We start from the raw sequence: 18,151 nt of genomic DNA, 5'->3' as shown, positions 1-18,151 counted from the left end.
GTATCATATGTAATATGACATATACAAATAGCTTATGCTTCAAGACTGCATAACGCCTTTCCACCATCAGCAATGAAATGTATGTGATATTATACAATGCACTAGTGCAGATAGCCCACGGGCAAGAGAGCGGAGGAGGCAATAGTAAAGCGGATAAAAGAAGGGAATTTAAAGGAAAATAAATAGGAGTCGCAGAGATGGAAAGAGAAAGTGGTCCGGAGAGGAAATCACAGCCCGGAAAGAAAATGCAGGTGTCTGCAGTCCGTGACCATCAATCACCATCCACCCCCCTCTGATCAATGCTTTCTACCTTTCCCTCCTGCCACTGCTCAACTTAATGACCGCCGGGTGCTGGGAAAGTAGGGCAGCCTGCCCGCTCGCCTCCCCCCCCACCCCAAACACTTACCTGCGCGCACGGTTGCACCGCACGTTGCACGACCCACTCCTCTTTTGCAAAAAGAGGGTTTTTCAACCACAACGCCGTCACCAACGCCAGCAGCCCTCAATCCCAATTCGTGTCATAGTAGCAGTGCACCTCTGTGTGCACGCGCATGGCCTGGAGGAGGGCACGTGCGCCCATGGGCCTGGCTGGCACCAACGGCGCCGGTGCCACCCGAGAAGTCAATAAAGCAACAAATGATGCAAATTGGCCTTCCAATTGCTGCCCTGCCTGAGGGACGAGGCTGCCTGCCGCCCGCTGCAGTGTGGAATATGAACGTAAGTTAACAAGACATTAAAATGATGCATCATTAGGCAGTTTTAGGCTGCCTAATGATGCATCATTTTATTGTGTTGTTAATTTACGTTCGTAGTCCTAGGCTGGCTGGCTTTGGCTGGTGTATGAGCTGCCTAACACAAAGACCGCCCCTGACGGCCACTACTTGAATTAGGTGTTGGAGTGTCAACATTGTAATGTTTAGTCTCAGGTTGAACTTGTTTAGATTATTTTAATCCAGGACTGGCATTAGCTCACTCAATGTGTTTTCTACAAGACAAATGTGGTACAGTCTTGTTCTTTCTTCCGCTGGTGGAACTTTCATGACCACATTCTTGCTCATTGAGATATCTATGTCTGCAAACAATTTGGCATGGGTGGGTTTGCTGGAGATGGTGTCTACAGAGGTCCAGAATTCAGGGAAGACTGAAGAAACGTGATCCAGTATCCTGGTTGGACTACCCCAGAACCATGATGTTTGATATGACTGCCTTCCATGTTGAAATATATAGCGTCATGTGAGCACCTACAGGGGCAATGGCTGGGGCAGATTCAATGGCAGCCAAGGATTGTGCTGGCATGCAACCCTGTCGGAGCATCCTCTGGTGATTCAGACGCGCCCTTCTCGTGGGTGATCTTTCCGAGGTGAAATCTTCATCCCTTGCTCAAATTACAATTTGACAGAATCCTCAAATTGCAGACCAAAGAAGGTTGCACCAGTACCCAACAATTGCTAGAGGCTTGATTCCTGGCCCCATATATTATTTAGTAGGTGAGACAAGGGTAAATAGCAATAGCTTCTCTGCCTGCCTGTCCATCCAATAAGAAAGCAATATTTCCAGGCTAAACATGTAGTCACTGCATCAACATTATTAAGGGTGACGTTGCTACACATCCATTGACAGGACAAACTATCTATAAATGGGCACTCATCATGTTGCATGGAACATGCTGTATATATCTCCTTAAATGCCCATGTCTAATAGGAACGCTCGGGGGAAACAACAATAGGTGTTCAAATATTAATGGGGGGGACAAAAAGTATTAGTGGATCAAATGATACCAAATCACCAAGGGGCACATCATTTTAATGTAGTTAAACATAACACATAACATTAGTGATGTATATCTCTGAAACAAGTTTGTCAACATACTGCAGGTGGGGACCCACAGAGTTGTTCGAAGAGAAGAAAAGCGTAGAGGGTATGCTCACATGACATGATGAACCCGAATGGATTTAATGAGTAGTTTGACTTTTTAATTGTTAAATAGAGTTAGCCTTTTGTTAATCTCAATGAGGCTCATACTAGGGTTCACCGGTGCATGCTGGGTGTTCAGCATCCACAGAACCAACAGCTTTAATTTTGATTGAATGCAGAGTAAGCTTTTGAGAGATGTAACTAGGGCAAGAATAAAGGATATCTTATGTAGACATTGGGCCTCATTACGACCCAGGTGCCAATGGGTTAACGGCGCCGTAAAAGGCTGCGGCGCCGTTAACCTATTAGCGCCTGATTACGAGGTCCCTTTGCGGGACCCGACCTTAACGGCTGGTTTTACCAGCCGTTAAAGTAGGGACCCGCAAAGGGACCTTGGTGCTAAGTACGGTGCCACAATTTGCGGCACCGTACTTAGCGCCTTCTCCATTCCCATTGAGCCCTATGGGGCAAAAATGGGAATGGGGAAGGGCCATGGCGGCATGGGGAATTACCGCCCCGCCAACCTTGGAATGGGGTGGTAATTCCCCATTCCGCTATGGCGGACACCGGCATGGACCAAGGTGCTAATAGCACCATGGTCCTCCGCCTGGGTCGTAATGAGGCCCAGATTCTTTGTTTATACTTTTTTTAAGTAATATAAATCGAGAAAGGGCGCATTACTGGTGCAGTTAATTTCCTGGGGTAGCAGTTTCACTCAGGCTTTAACGTGAGCCCACCGGGCATTACCTCAAAGGTAATGCCCCCCTTTGAGGGTTATATTGCTATTAATACCCCAGCATATTGTACCACGGTACTAATAGTGTTTTTATCACAAGCTGAGAAATAGCGTGTTTGCCGTTTCTCAGCCCGCAATAAAACTACAAAAAAAAAGATGGCCGGCATGGATTGGGTAGAAGTGAAATACTCATATTCCCTTCTTCCTTTCCATGGTAGCCATTGGGGAGTCGGACATGCACTGGGAACAGCAGTGTTTGCGGCGCCAGCAAGGGACAACACAGCAAAACGTAAGTGAGAAGGGGTTTGCGGGCTTAAATATGTGGAAAAGTGGATGGAAGCCGGGGGAGCAGGGGGTGCACTTACCTGATTCCGAGCAAGGGAAGATGGTGGCCTCCCGCTCTGAGGAGGCCTTGGGCGGGGTCTTTACCAGTGTGGTAAAGACCTGATCTGTGCCTCCTCATTGGCTGGGAGGCTGCCACACACCCATCGCCGGGTACTGATGGTATTTATATTATTATTATTTGTAAGTAATGGACCTGTAAAAGGGCTGGAGCCTGAAATGTTTGCGTTACCGCGTTGCAGTTGTGAAAACATAATTATAAAATGGATGCTAACGGGTGCAAAATCAGAAATAATGTGGATGAAATAAAAACGTTCATTCTGTATCGTTTTAGTATCATTAAAGCACTGACTCAAATATATTAACAGGGTCAATAGAGGGCACAGCATTTCATGGTGGAGTTCCTGAATAATGTAATGAATGTGTTGTAGTGTACTCTATGGATAGGAGTTTTGGACATCTCATATTTGTCTGGTCATCGGAAAGGGAGGAGATGTGTTGTAGTGCACTTGATGCACAGTGAAGAGCTGGCATGGAACACTGTGTGAGCCTGTGGAATGTTTGGCAATGAATCCAGCTCCAGGGTTCCAGCCTGGTCAATTGAACCTGGGTGATGGGACCCGGAGGTCTCTCATAGCTATCAGTTTATGTAACTTATAACAAAGAACTTACTGAATAAGCCTAAGAAGTCTACAGAAGCTGCTTTATAATATTGGCGACGAGGATTTTCAAGAACCCATGCAGAGAGGAAGAAAGCTGAGGTGTGGTGGGGGAGCAGCAGAAGAAGCAGAGAGACCACTGCCCCCAGTCATCCAGAAGTAAGTCCCATCACCCAGGCGGGGGAAGAAAGGGGTAGTTTCCGCACTGAGCCAAGGGGAATAGTCTTTGAAGTGAAGTAATCCCCAAAAAGGAAGCAGGCTCCAGAGACAGACGAAAGGGAAGTGAAGATATAAGCCATGAAGTGAAGCAGAATGCCCCTAAAGAGAAGCAGTGTGGTCAAACAAGCAAGCCCCATTTGGTGAAGCAGGTTCCTCAAAGCAGAATCTGCCAAAAGTAAAGCGAGCCTCCAAGAGTGAAGTAAAACATTTAAAAAAAAGGAGGGGGCAGAAGTTGAGTCGTTGAGGGATAAGCAAGTTCCAGGGAACCCCAATGTAAAGTCAGCATCTGAAACTAAAACGTAAAGGAGGTCGACGTCTCTGTGGCGAGCTGACACTAAAGTCAGTCTAATTGCGGGTTAAAAGTAACTTTTACTACTGGATAACTAAGTCCAGCTGTGTGCGACGGTTGGAAGAAGGAGCTGTGGTGCGCTCCGATGTTAACATAAGAGAGGTGACGTCAGCCAACAGCGTGAAGGTATGGTGACTAGATGGAAGGCGGAGTAGAATCACGTGTTCATTCCGTTGATCCGCCTGCTCTGGATGATACGTTTAAGCAAAAGGAGGTTTATGTGAGACTGTGCAGGTGTTCGGAGTAACGCACCCTACAGCGTGACTCGACGTGCCTGGGAAGTAGGGCACAGTCCATACAGATCTGCGTAGCACTTGTGGCGTGCGGCCTAAAGAGAGTCGTCTTGTTGGAGGGTGTCTCTGCCGTGCATGTGTCCATGAAGAAGTGCGCAGCCGGGTTCGTACAGTGGAGCAGCCGTTATGAGACATAGGGTTACGGCGAGCCAGCTATCAGCAGAAGAAGCACTGACATGACAAGGTGGCACTGCACTGCATTGCACGTCCAGCGTGATGCAGCCGAAGAAAGGTTGGAAGCCGTGACGGTGTATACATTAAGTGTATGGAGCATATCGAAAATAAAAAGGAACTTTAAATGCATTCCTGCGAAACGTACTGTGGGACAATCAAGTGTGAGACGAATGATATACGTGGTTGGAAGGAGTCGTTCTCGTGCCACAGGAACTTTAAGTATCCTTTTGAGAAGTTTATTTGCTGTCCTCAAGAAGTTTTTCTGACAACTTGTCTGGTTTGCTATGTGATGATGCTCTGCATAGGAGGTTGTAATGGTGTGACAAATGTAGAATTGTAACACAGTCTTTTTCTTTAGTGAAGCATAACCGTTTTAAGCATTAATGGGTGCATGTGAGTGCTCTAGGTGTGTCTGAGGATTGAGGTATGCAAGAAGTGTAAATGAAGAGATAAGGCGTATCAGAGTTTAACCTATTTGAGGATTTTTATAGGTTAAAAGTGGACTCATCTGGACTTACTGAATATACACATTGTGTGAGTCTGTTGTAGGGTATGAGAGTGGCTAGAGTTAACATCTTTGAGGCATTTTCGGGTACATTGCATGTGGCAATATGGACTTTTAGGAACTTAAAGTGCCATAGTTAAGTTTGCTATTTAAATGCTGAATGTTCTACTGTGATATGTCCATAGTGTGAAATACCTTTGGCCTGGGTGCTCTAGAAGTAACAAGTTTGAGGAATTTCAGGATAATGTGGTCCAAAGAGAGATGGACTTTATAGCAAAAATAGGTTGCAAGAATGCGGCATGGACTCGTAGAGATGTATGGTTTTACACATTGTTGCTTATTTGTAACAAGATATATACAAATGCCAAAAAGTAAGATAGCATGTGTGGAATAATCGTATGTCAGTGTCTCCCGTCTGATGTTTGAGGTTATGACTTTTGAAGTGGCATTACCTCCCAAAGGGTAAAATCTGAAGCAAATATAGGGAGTACGTCCCGGAGCAGTTGAACATGAAGTCTGAAGCTTGAGGGATCACATCCCCTTTCAGTAAAGTTGAAGCTTTAAGTATGTGTAGAGATTTTGTCCCATCTATTAAAGTATTAAGTCGGAAGTATGGGTTACGTTCCCCAGCAGTAGAGTTTGAAGTCTGAAGCAAGTGAAGGGATTTTGTCCCATAATATTAAAGTATGAAGTCTGAAGAAGTAATGGGATTACGTCCCCAGCAGTAGAGTTTGAAGTCTGAAGGAAGTGCAGGGATTTCGTCCCAAAATGATTAAAGTTGTGAAGATGAAGATGTTGTAGGGATTACGTCCCATTTTAGTAAAGTATGAAGTCTGAAGCCAGTGTAGGGATTACGTCCCCTAGCAGTAGAGTTTGAAGTCTGAAGCTGTCCCATGGCAGTGAAGCATCCCAAGTTGTGGATAGTGTGAAGGCTGAAGTCAGAAGTATGTGTAGGGACAACCGTCCCAGTAATTTTTTATGAGTTGCATCATCTCTAAAAGATGCATTGTATATTGCTACTGGAGCGAGTTTCTCTTTGTATGCTACGCTCATATTTCTATAGTGCCATGTGAGGAGGACTATATGTTGTGTGGAGGAGTTCTGTGGGGTATGTTATACATCTCATGTTTGGTTTGTCAACGGAAAGGAAGGAGATGTGTTGTAGTGTACTTTATTGATAGGAGTTTTGGACATCTCATGTTTGTCTGGTCATCGGAAAGGGAGGAGATGTGTTGTAGTGCACTTTATGGATAGGAGTTTTGGACATCTCATGTTTGTCTGGTCATCGGAAAGGGAGGAGATGTGTTGTAGTGCACTTGATGCACAGTGAAGAGCTGGCATGGAACACTGTGTGAGCCTGCGGAATATTTGGCAATGAATCCAGCCCCAGGGTTCCAGCCTGGTCAGTTGAGCCTGGGTGATGGGACCCGGAGGTCTCTCATAGCTATCAGCTTATGTAACTTATAATAAAGAACTTACTGAATAAGCCTAAGAAGTCTACAGAAGCTGCTTTATAATAGAATGCTTCATCATAAGAGGGTGATACCCACAGCAGGTCATCTGAGAATTGTGAGAATAAACTGGTCTATTTATTATGGCCAGAGGTGGACCACAATGATCTCTTTCAGCAAACGCTGCTCCTATCAATTAACAATTATATAAGGATGTGTGACAAAGACAGAAACAGAATAGAGCCCCCCTAAAACATCTAAAATATGTATTTAATTGTTGATGCCCTAACAATCTCACTGCTCGGGTGGGACTTGGCTCTTTGAGATTTGCTCTGACTACCAGGCTGCTAAATATTCCACTCTAGACCACATAGGGAATGGTGCATCAAGGCTCACCAGTTGGTACATGTTTTCCAGGTAATGAGGGAAGTAATGAGGGAACCAGGATGTATCCAGTATCAATTCCTTCCTTCCTTCCTTCCTTCCTTCCTTCCTTCCTTCCTTCCTTCCTTCCTTCCTTCCTTCCTTCCTTCCTTCCTTCCTTCCTTCCTTCCTTCCTTCCTTCCTTCCTTCCTTTCTTCCTTCCTTCCTTCCTTCCTTCCTTCCTTCCCTCCCTCCCTCTCCCTCCCTTCCTTCTTTCCCTTCCCTTGCTTTCCCTTCCTTTCCTTCCCCTTCCCTTATTCACCTTCTTCCTCCAGCACCTTTTCCCTCACTTCCTTCTCTCACCTTCTTACTTCCCTCCCTGACCTTCTTGCTTCCCTATCTCACCTTTTCCCTTCCTTAGCTCTCTCCCCTTCTCGCTCCCTCCCTTGCTTCCTCCCATCCTTCCTCCCTTCCTCCCTCCCTGCCTGCCTCTCTGCCGCCTTCCTTTCCTTCCTTCCTTCCTCCCGCTCTCCGGTTCCATGTAATAATGTCGCCACAAAAATCTCGCCATGCAAAAATATCGTCGAAAAATGGCTGTTTTTTGTGGCGACATTATTTTTTTTTTGCCCCTGTCCCCATATATATGGTCACCCAAATAATATTGCCACGACATTTTTCCGCCGACCTTATTTACTGCGACCATATATATGGCGATATTATTACCTGATACCCTCTATCCCTCCCTTCCTCCCTCCCCTCCTTCCTTCCTCCTTCCTTCCTTCCTTCCTCCTTTCCTTCCTTCCACCCTTCCTTCTTCCCACCCATAACCTTCCTTCCAAGCCAACTTTCCCTCGCTCTCACCTTTCCTCCCACCCTCCCACCAGTCCTGTGTCCCCACCACGGCTAGTGACTCCCACAAACCACCCAGAGAAGATTGGAGGTGCAGAGGCGAGCAGAAGCACTGCTTGGTCCCTCAACAATCCAGGCAACAAAGAGGTTACCTGGGCTGTGCCCTCTGAATACAAGCTACAGGTAGTAGCTATAGTACACATTGAAACGCTTACCTATCAAAGGTAATGGGCATCGCCCAAAGAACCCGCCTGAAAAACAGGCAAAGAAAAAGACGTCGTTCAGACAGTGGAAATGAGGGCTTGTCCGAGGAAAGGTACGACTCACCAAGCAAGGACTGCGACGAGTATGAATGTACTTTTGAAATGGAATATGAGTGGCTGAGACAGCTGAAGGTTTATGGTGCATGCAATCTGTTCTTAAGACGAGGCAAAGTCCACAGAAAAGGGTAGACCTCATTCTGGGCCTTGCTGCTGGTCCCCACAGACCTTTTTCTCCTCTGACACTGGGTCACTCCTGGTGTTGTAAAGGTTGAACGACACAAGAAAATACAGTCACGTGTTTAGACATGCAGAGGGAGGGGGTATATGGAAGCAGGTGGGTAATATTCATGACTGACATTTAGTTTGCCTCCCATACGCCAACACATGTGAATGTTTGGTATTTTTATAACACGTTTGTCAAATAGTTGTCAATAGTCAGCAGAGGTCGCTGATTCCAACAAAGGCCTAGTGTTTCCCTCCCTTGCATTGGGTATCCCCCTATGCAGAAGAGCGCTGATATATCATTAATCCACAGCATGCTTTCTTATAATCACAGAAGGCTTTCTAATCATCATGTAATGTTTTCTAATTATCACAGAAGGCTTTCTAATCACCACAGAATACTTTATAATCACCACAGAAGGCTTTCTAATAATCACAGTATACTTTATAATCATCACAAAAGGTTTTCTAATCACAGAAGGCTTTCTAATCATCATGTAATGTTTTCTAATCATCACAGAGTACTTTATAGTCATCACTGAAGGTTTTCTAATAATCAAATAGGCTTTCTAATCATCATAAAATGCTTTCCATTCATAACAGAATACTTTCTAATCACCACAGAAAGGCTTTCTGATCGTCACAGAATACTTTGTAATCACAACAGAAGGCTTTCTAATCATCGCAGAATACTTTCTAATCAGCACAGACGTTTTTATAATCAGCACAGAATGTTTTCTAATAATCACAGAATGCTATCTAGCATTTTGCAGATCTGCATTTTTACCATTTTTGCAGATCTGCATGTCTGCCCTGCTCCTGGCCCCCTCTGAGCATGAACCATACTTGTTCATCCTTCCATTTATTGGTTGCACTGATTCTTTGAATGTCAGCTGCTCTTTTACCAGGACTCAGATTCCTGCTCCCCACGTGGCCAGGTGATGTGATGGTGAGCAGATCCCTTCACCTCGCTGTGCCGGAGCGGCCATCACCCGACAGGGATTAAGTCCAGTGGAAATGATTGAAAAGGCCCCACTCGTATATGGTTTAGATTATACTCTTGATCCATGTAGAGCACCAAGAAGGTCAAACATGGCATACACTGCACTTAATACAAGTTATACCATTATTTATTTAGGGCAGATAGCTAGATAGTACATTTAAAGGCAAGTGTGTCTTAAATCTATGTATATTTACAAATATTCTACCCTTTGGCATTGGGTCCTCCAGGTTTTGTGTGTGCACCCAAACCACTAAAAATGATTTCAAGAGATATCCATTCATTCTGTGCATGCCAACAGAACACACCTTTACTTCAACACGTTGGGTTGGGTGAGTGCCTATAATTACACAGGGCTGCTTTCCTCGAAGGTGTAAACAAACACTCCTCAGGGTGGCTGACAGCTTCCCTGGCCTACCTACAAAGCTTCCAGGCGACAGTCCTCGGCGGTTTAATGTATAGTGAGGGGCACGCATAGGGTTCCACTAAAACTCACCAGCAGCCACAGTTTCTCAAAGGTGTCCATAGGTAGCTACTCAAAATAGGGAAAGTGGCCGTCTAGAGCACTCCCTGACCTTGTCAGTATTCCCTGGTCTAACACACAGGCTCAGGGCTATTCTCAGAGCTCATGGCCCCAGGGCTATAGTGCCCAGCTCGCTTCTGCTCCCAAAGCTCATAGCCCCGCAGGGTTATAGTGCCCAGCTCGCTTCTGCTCCCAGAACACATAGCCCCAGGGTTATAGTGCCCAGCTCGCTTCTGCTCCCAGAGCTCACAGCCCCAGGGTTATAGTGCCCAGCTCGCTTCAGCTCCCAGAGCTCACAGCCCCAAGGCTATAGTGCCCAGCTCGCTTCTGCTCTCAGAGCTCATAGTCCCAGGGTTACAGTGCCCAGCTTGCTTCTGCTCCCAGAGCTCATAGCCTCAGGGCTATAGTGCCCAGCTCACTTCTGCTCCCAGAGCTCATAGCCCCCCAGGGTTATAGTGCCCAGCTCGCTTCTGCTCTCAGAGCTCATAGTCCCAGGGTTACAGTGCCCAGCTTGCTTCTGCTCCCAGAGCTCATAGCCCCAGGGCTATAGTGCCCAGCTCGCTTCTGCTCCCAGAGCTCATAGCCCCCCAGTGTTATAGTGCCCAGCTCGCTTCTGCTCTCAGAGCTCATATCCCCAGGGTTATAGTGCCCAGCTCGCTCCTGCTCTCAGAGCTCATATCCCCAGGGTTATAGTGCCCAGCTCGCTTCTGCTCTCCGAGCTCATAGTCCCAGGGTTACAGTGCCCAGCTTGCTTCTGCTCCCAGAGCTCATAGCCCCAGGGCTATAGTGCCCAGCTCGCTTCTGCTCCCAGAGCTCATAGCCCCCCAGGGTTATAGTACCCAGCTCGCTTCTGCTCTCAGAGCTCATAGCCCCAGGGTTATAGTACCCAGCTCACTTCCTGACTTCACAGTCCCAATGATGCAGCTCCCAGAAGGCTTCTTGGCTTCTCCATATTCCATCCTACTTTGCATGGGCACTACCTTGACACACACCTTCCAGGCAGTAGATATTGCCTGTGGCTTAGTATTGTAGTCAGGCTGTTATTTTAACCCACCGGTCCAATGTTGCCCTCCAAAGCTTTGAGCCTGTAACTGGCTCTTGGTTCTTCTTCTTGGCCTGTGGCTCCTACTAGGGTCTAATACATAACCCTCAGTAAGATAGCAGCACCCCTCTGGCCGCTTGTTCGGGTCGCAGCCAATATGTGTGGTGTAGCCCTCAGCCTGCTTGTAGCTTTCTTCACCTTTTAAGTCTGGTGTATGACTGCCTGCCTTCATACGCATCTTAACTATCCCACTCACAACTATCTACCTGTATTTGCTCCCCCTACCACTACTGAATGTTCTGTCACTTTCACAATCTTCACTGATTTCACTCTCCAACTTGATTTTCTCCTGTGTGCCACTCTCCCCCTCCGCCTCCTCACCTGTTATGTTGAAATCTAGTTCCTCTCCAAACCTCCTCTTCTAAAGTGCCTCCTTTTTCTGTTGGAGTGGAGATAGGGTCTACCTCGAAAGGAAGCCACCCTGACCCTTGTCCAAGCGGTCTAAAGGGGCCCCTCGTCCGAAGCAAACTGGTCTAGGGGAAAAAGCCGGATGGCATAAAAAAACCCTGAGGCGGTGGCCCACAGATCTTGCACAAATGATGTCCCAGGTGTGTTCCAGAAGGCTAGGAATGGATCTGGAGAGTGGAAAAACCCGATGTCAGGCCGTAGAGAGTACAGCAGAGCATCAGAGGGGGAAGCATGGGAAAAACTATGGCAAGATAAGAGAGGAAGTACTTGAAAAAAGAGGAGGGGAAGGGAACGTGGAAAAGCTGGGCAGGAACCGGAGAGCACAGAAGAAATGCGAGGGCAGGCAAGAAACAACGGGGAGTACGAGAAGAAGGCAAGACAAGGAAAACTGTAGCGTGTCAACCCGAAAGCCTAACACGCGAAGGTTGCAACGCATCGGTTTCCGGGTTGCGGCTAGGGATAACGGGCTTCCGACGTCACTGGCGTCGGAAGAACTAGACCGCATGAACACGGTGCGTCCGAGCGTGACGGCTCGGGTCAATGGCGGCATAAGTGCCACCGGGGCCCCTGAGACACCAGCTCCCGCGGCGTGTGACAGTCACACCTTTCCTCTCTGGCAGGCAAAAGGTAGTGTGATGACACAATTTATGGCAGGAAGCATTATACAAACGGAAGATAACATAACATAACATGTAGCCCCCTTTAGGCATTTAGCTCTCGGTTTGGGGTGATAACATCTTTTTTAATGTGAGTCACCAAAACATTGTATTCTTTGTTTTTTTCAGAGTTTTCGAAAATAAATGCGGGGGAGACCCCCTGCAGCCCTTCCCACATCCCCACCTTAATGTTTACCCTAACCCAACTCCCTATGGATTTTGTGAAAATATTTGCAAAAGAAACGTTGTTTTGGGATTCACAGTAATGGTCTGCAATGTTTTTGGGGGATGCTTAGCTCTCACTCCTGGCTACTGTTCCACTCCTTCTCTCTCCAGGTTCAAAAATCCAGATTCTGACATTCACGGCCCCAAGCAGAGCTCTTATAGGGTTTCTGATTACCCAGATCTCCTAATAGGTTTTCTGGTTGGTTCCTCCCTAGACTCCCGCTCTCTGATAGCCCCAGGAATGGCCCTGGTCTATGCCCTTATGTGTCTCTGTGCTTCTGTTACGCTTTCCATGCACTGGTATTCACGCTCTCTCTTTCGTGATTGGTTTAACTGATTCACCATCTGGAAGTGACGCAGGGTTTAAAATCCCAGTCTGCCATTTTGAAGTCAGGCGGAAGTGCCTAATTGTCAGTGATCCTCTTTGGTACCAAGGTCTGACCTCGTTGCAATGATTCCCAAAGTACTAGTGCTGTGCCTCTTTGGGGAAAATGTCCTTGCGAGTCCAAGTAAGCCATGTATGTAATTTGCTAGGGGATTGCAGAGTTTTAGTGCAAGTGCTTGCCAGCCTAGGCGTGTCCAGGTTGTGGACTGGGGTGGCACGTGCAACCCCTGGAATCTGATTGGCCATATCAGTTGCCACCCCATTATCCTCAACTATGATCATTATGTGTGTGCCCCCGTACTTCATGCCACCCCTGAATAAGTGTGTGCCCTACTTGGGCCACGCCAGTCAAAAGAGTCTGGATACGTCCCTGATTGCCAGAGGTGTTCCATTCCCTCGAATAGCATGAACTTGTGAGCTTCAGTATGAAGTTAACACTGCTCTATATGTGCCAGTTACAGAGGTCTCGCCTCTCTCTGAAGTGGGAACTGATGGTCTCTGGGATTCAGCATAAGTTGATGGCCCCTGAGGGCCCCGGGTGCTGCCTGCAGCTCTCATTTAAAAGCAGCACGGATCAAAGGGATAAACAGGAGACAACACTGCCTGATAGAATTATGTTGATGAAGTGCTTTTGCTGTAAAGAGTCAGTGGTGGGTGGAGTGAGTGGTCTCCAGGAAGGGGTAAGACTAGCACACATAGTTCCTTTGAAGCCACAACGCGGATCCACTACAAAATAGTACCCATTCATTTCATTTAGAGTGTTAGTGAAAGTAGAACCACCTACACAAATATACATTTCACGCCTCTGTTTCTGTTCTGAGCATAATTAACTCATTCATTGTTTGTAAGATAACACCGGAGACTAAACACGTTGCCCCTGGTCTAGCTTCAGCATCCTTGTAAACGTTTCTCATTTAACTCTGATTACATTCGCTGTTCATTGTTATAGAGACTTTACAGACCATGTGTAGCCTTGGATCATATGTCTGAAGTGGTCTATTTGGAATAGTTGTGGAAAACCCTCAAATACGCAACAAGCTTCTTCCACGGATAAGCCATGACCCAGCAGGGTTTCCCGGAGCACTCAGAATAACAGAGTCTGCAGTCCCATTTTTTGTCCTAATGTACATTTAGTTCAGAGATATAGAGAAATGCTGGGCTGTTTAGTTTAAAGAAAAATAGGATTACCCTCAGGAGATTGTTTCCTGAAGGCATGTTGGGCTGGGAACCGCTCAGTAGCGTTCTAACTAACCTCTATGCGACTGATCCTGCCTGGGTCCAACCTGACAATCAAAAGAGCCCGGCTGTCAGCATTACGCTCATTTTTAATAGCCAAGAAAAAGGAAGCTCAAACGTGCATGACACAGGAGATTAACAGGAAGCCGCACAATGACTGAAATATATGCTAAAGTCTGTCCTCCTATAAAGAAATGACTGTGATATAATGTGTGCCCTAATGCAGATAATATACATTGTATGGTATTGTGTGGCATGGCTGGTAACATAGCACATGGGGTGTATGTGTCTGCTGAACAAAATAGTTTGATAGCTGAAAGTCCCAGCCACATATCCACAGCCTCATAGGGTGATACAGGGCCTTATTACATGCTTGGCGGTATTTGTACAAATGGCACAAAACTACTGTTTTTTATCCTGTCAGATTAAAATGGCTGAGATATATACCTCTGGTGGTATGTCAGAGAATACCACAAAAGTTAATTACCTACTCATTACAAGCTAGATTTTCAGCCTGAAAATCCACGTATTTTTGCCTACACCCCACGGTTAGATTTAAAGGTGCCCTGCGGTCCTTTCAGATGAACCAGTTTAGTCGGAAATTCCGCCAGTTTCCCGTAAGTTAGTATTCCTCTGGTTGCTAACAGTGTGTGATGAGAGAAGGGTCCGTGTGGACATGAACCAGAGCAAGCTTTGCATGCTAATATTGGGGGGTTTCTTAGTGTATGAAAGAACACTGCATGTACTTTTTTCAAAGCCCCAATGCTCAAGTGTTTATCAGGCATGGGCCTTAATTAACTAGTCTTCAGCCGAATAGTTGGCCAACTATTAATCCGAATACTAAATATACTATTCAGTTTGCCCCTAATATTGCCACATTAAAATGTCAGACTTTCCCTCCTCCCCTTGAACATAGTTGCTTGAAAACAACATAGAAATCGCAGTACCATGAGGCTTCTTTAACTCTTGAACTATTGTAAACTAAATGAGTTTGGAACTGTTGATCTGGAATATGAAATGTTTGATCAAAGTTGACAGAGTCACAAAGATGGGTACGGGAGCGATTCGGGAGATGCCCTGAGCAGCTCAGATGTCTTCCTGCTATCCTTGCACCTTATTAAGGAAGCCTAGAACTGGAGCAGATCTGGTGATGCCTGGCGCATCTTTGAGATGCTCATGTTTAAATGTGATCAACGAGAATGGGCTCGAGCGCATCTCAGAACTGGTCCAGGCAACTCCAGATTTCCTCTAGTTTCAGGCTTTGTGGAAAAGGCAGAAGCAAATCTGAGATGGTCTGGTGTCTTCTGCTTTGCTCCAGTGCACACATTTGCTAATCAGGGCCTAAATGGTCCCCTACCCTGCACTTTTCCTGGAACGTCCACAATTTGCATGAAGAAAACTTGCCAAATCCCTCAGAACAGTTCTATACTGAAGTCTGCTTTGATGGAAGACAACAACATGAAAAACAATCCAGGCAGGACCCCTTCTTTTGCCCATCTCAGACACGCAATTCCCCGCCCTGCCCCCAGCCCCCCATCGCCTTAGCACATGTATTACTCCAAGCTCTCAGCCCCTGTGAGACCACCACTGTCGGGGTCCTAGTTCCACGACTTTTTGTGCCAAACTTCTACATCTGCATAGAATGCAAAATTGTTACATCTAAAACCACCCCTATTTCTCACTCCTAACCATGCCCCAAACCCCTCCCCACGCATCCACACCCCACCCAGGCGGATCCTTTTTTTGGTTTGTGCTATTAGGTGTCGCTTGCAACACCTACAAGCCAAAATGATTGCATTAGAGTGCCGATAGGGAGACATGGCATATGAGGAGGGACACACAGTGTGTAGGTGCTGTTCGGCTATTTGCCCATGCATTGACTGCCCATGGCCATGCTAATGCCTATTGCCAGGCAGACCCGGTTCCTGCCTCTCGTTGCCCAAAACACCTCAAGGGAACTCTTTGAGCTTACTTTAGTCAAGCCTTACCATTAAACTTTGCACTGGAAGTGCCTTCCAGTGTTTTTCAAAGCATTCTTCTGAGATTTAATGACTTAGGTGGAGTTATAAACGCATACTGGTGTAATAAAAATGTCATAACCAGGTCTGCTTTCAACCACTCATTACCACTCTGCGTGTCCTTAACTGAAGTCCTGTTAAAAACAAGGATGAGCAAAACCAAATGTTTTAGCTTGTGTACAGGTTTTAGTCATTTGCCAGTCACTGCCATTAGACCCCGGGTACTCGCACCATGTTGCACCTGCTGCCATCCATGGGCAGTTAGTACTATTACGGCAGTGCCTGTCAAGTGCCCGGCAGTTGCATTTCTCACGCCTACACCAAAGCCCAAACCGTTGGCACTGCTGATGCTTGTTGTTTCTTGTATATAGGCTTCCTGGTCTTACATCTGAGCTGATCTGAAGTCTGTAATAATAAGCAGATGAACCAGTGCAACCATCTTTCAAGTAATAACTTGCAATTACGACAATTGGTGACAAGGTAAAAGGGAATAAAAGAGCTCATGTGATCTGTGACATGCGACATGTGACATGTGACTAAGTGTGATCTGATGGAAGAGGTGTTTGCGACCTGCTAAACTTACCCTTATTTGAAATACGTATTCCTTCATCGGACTCATTTACAGCCTTTCTGCAAGGCCCGTGCCTTCCATATACTTCAATGGGATAATTATCCCAGCAAATATTGGCAACCCTGAACAAATTGTGCATCTCCACTAACTTCAATGGAATGGACCCTCCACAATTTGGTCAGCATTCCTACATTATGTGAAATGGAAACGTGCTGTCGGTTATATGTCATGTTTGTACATCATAACATGTGGGGCCTTTACATCTCAGTATCTTTTCCTTTTTCTTTATTTACCTTGAAAGATGCTTTCCCGTGTCTTCGCTGATAGGTCGCAAGAGCTGTCTGTCAGTGTGTCTTGGACGCGTTCATCCATTCGCATTTATCTATAAATGAGGTGCTCGATACATCACTCCACTACTACTCATCTTGGCTGTAACACAGAATTTGTTTTGCTGAAAACATGTTTCCATGTGGGATGGTGCCCAATAAAAAGGAGTTAATAAAAATTAAGAAAGTCTACAAAGCATTTGGTTGTACATTAAAAATAATGTTCTGACAACATAAACGCATCAACTGCTTTGTAAGAATAGAAGTGACGTCATGAAGTCAAGAAGCAATAATACAGCGTTGAGCGGGCCATATCGGATGGTAACGGCCTGCCTCCAAAGTTAATAAGCTTCACATGGAGCTTTGGCAGTGGGCTGTTACCACGTTAATACTCCAGGGCGTTAAAAGCCTTTTTTGCAGTGCTTTATTTGTAAAATAAATATGTGCCAAGGCCCAAATATTTTCTAGCACATCTGGGAGACATCAGGGCAGGCAACTCCCGGTCCACTGGTGCCACCGTCCACGGCTGTGCCGCAAAGTGTCAGCATATTTAGGGTAGAACCTGCAATTCTTACAGGCTATTGCAGGTGATGGATGCACCACTCCTGGCAGATGTGAAATGTATAGATACCAATCGACATAAAATAACACACCATGCCAGTTTAAGGCAAATGTGTGAGCGATTCTTTAAAGACTTGTTGTCGTTGTTAATATTGTGCTCTGATTCAATGGGTGGCAAGTGGAACATGTTGACAGTCTAGCCACAGAAAGCAAAGTAAACATCCTATGTTAAATTAATCGACACATGCAGGAGAAATCATTCCTGAACGGATGAACTTGCCTATTAAACACTGCAACAAAATATGTGTGTATAGTTTGGCGCTTATGGCAGCCCCCCCCACCCCCCCAGGCCTTTTCCCTGGCTTTCCCCTGTGTTGGTGTTGCTGCCTGGTGACTGTCCTCTTATTGTCAGCTCACACTGCAGTAGCAGACCTGCATCACTGTCATGCAGGATGTATTGTATTTGTCATGTATTTCTTTATTTTTATTGCGCACCTTGCCCTGGGGCATCTGGGCGCATAATTTAAGTAAGAAATGGTTACATACATGAACAAAACGATTCCCAAGTGGGAGAAGTCAAACCAAAAGAACATTTCTCAGAAAACAACAAGAGTTACAATGAAATAATATCGTTACAAACAGTACAATCAGCAAATCACGTAGTCTGAGGTCAGAACAAGTGTAACAAGGAAATTATGTCGATACATATTGCAGAATCAGTAAATCACGTATGTGATCTCAAAGTACCAGGTAGAGTGGTATACAAGATAACTAAGTATAGTAGGTGAGGTAGGTGGCTGA

Source organism: Ambystoma mexicanum, chromosome 1p (genome assembly GCF_040938575.1).
Source record: "Ambystoma mexicanum isolate Mex_15411 chromosome 1p, UKY_AmexF1_1, whole genome shotgun sequence".
NCBI lineage: Eukaryota > Metazoa > Chordata > Amphibia > Caudata > Ambystomatidae > Ambystoma > Ambystoma mexicanum.
Note: the sequence above shows the minus strand (reverse complement) of the source record.